General features: G+C 41.1%; 1 protein-coding gene across 1 annotated transcript in view; it reads left to right on the top strand.

Annotated features, from left to right (window-relative positions):
* The window catches only part of LOC311237801 (reversion-inducing cysteine-rich protein with Kazal motifs-like), a gene marked incomplete at its 5' end in the record, with an annotated part of 37,922 nt that extends 37,454 nt beyond the window's left edge, over positions 1 to 468 (top strand). The window contains one exon of the mRNA XM_084325778.1: positions 1 to 468. This exon is cut by the window's left edge and continues 3,422 nt beyond it.
* Positions 469 to 1,020: the final 552 nt, after the last annotated feature.

Here is a 1,020-nt window from a genome sequence, read left to right as displayed (position 1 = left end):
AGCAAACCTGGGTTCAATTACCAATCAAAATCCTTTTATTTTTCTTTCTCTGATTATTGGACTTGGTTCTGTGGAACCAACCGATCCAATAATCCTGAGAGTGTAAACCCCACTCACCCTGCAAACTCACTTGCAACGGAAAGGATTTTGATGACTTATTTGAACCCCCGGATCTTGCCTCGCAATCAACGTTAATGTTTAAATCATATCAGATGTGTTTCTATTGCCAATGATGCGTAGAAGGTGTCCAGGTGTCTGCGTGGAAACAGGTGTTCAGTTCATCCCTCCGTGGGCCTCACCATGATCACAACTCTGCCAAGGGGCACCAAGACCTAAGAGAAATGTGTGTAAAATGTCAACAGAATGCATATTTCATGAAATATAACAACAATCCCACAACGAAACTCTGTGTGTTTATTGTCTGTGTGTTACAGTACATCATCTTGCAGCAGAACTTCCACAGTATTTCCACTCAAAATGGAGTCTTTACAATTGAACCCTTGTGCTGAAGAACACCGTAAAAAGTCAAGCTTTGAAATGTCATGGACGGCCCATGTGTTTGCAGTTTTCAAATAAATCCAAATCACTTGGGAGTGTGAACGTGATACAGCACCAGAACGCACTCGGCCTCAACTGTCTTCTAACTATGAGTGAACACAGCACTTTTCCATCACTCTACCATCTTTAGTTAATACAGTTTGAAAACATTGTTCCCCTGAAAACTTAAAGCAGACTTATATGGTTCTTTGTCTGAGGTACTCAATTAAAGGCCCAATCCATTTGAGGTAACTCGAATACGGTGGCTCACAGCGCATGGGTAATCCTGCACCGTGTAGGTTTTTGGACATTTGAACCTCTGCATATAGTGTTGGCACTTAATAGAATGTGTCCAAATAAGGGTTTGGATCCCTGGAACACTGTTTGAATCTAGAGAGCAATTGTTTTCCTATCGTGCTCCATCCCCTTCCACCATGTTTACAAGAGAGAAAAATGTAGTTTAGTTAAAAATCTTGTTTAGAA

The sequence above is a fragment of the Notolepis coatsorum genome (genome assembly GCF_963971535.1).
Source record: "Notolepis coatsorum genome assembly, chromosome: 12".
NCBI lineage: Eukaryota > Metazoa > Chordata > Actinopteri > Aulopiformes > Paralepididae > Notolepis > Notolepis coatsorum.
Note: the sequence above shows the minus strand (reverse complement) of the source record. Positions and strands in the feature narration are given on the sequence as shown.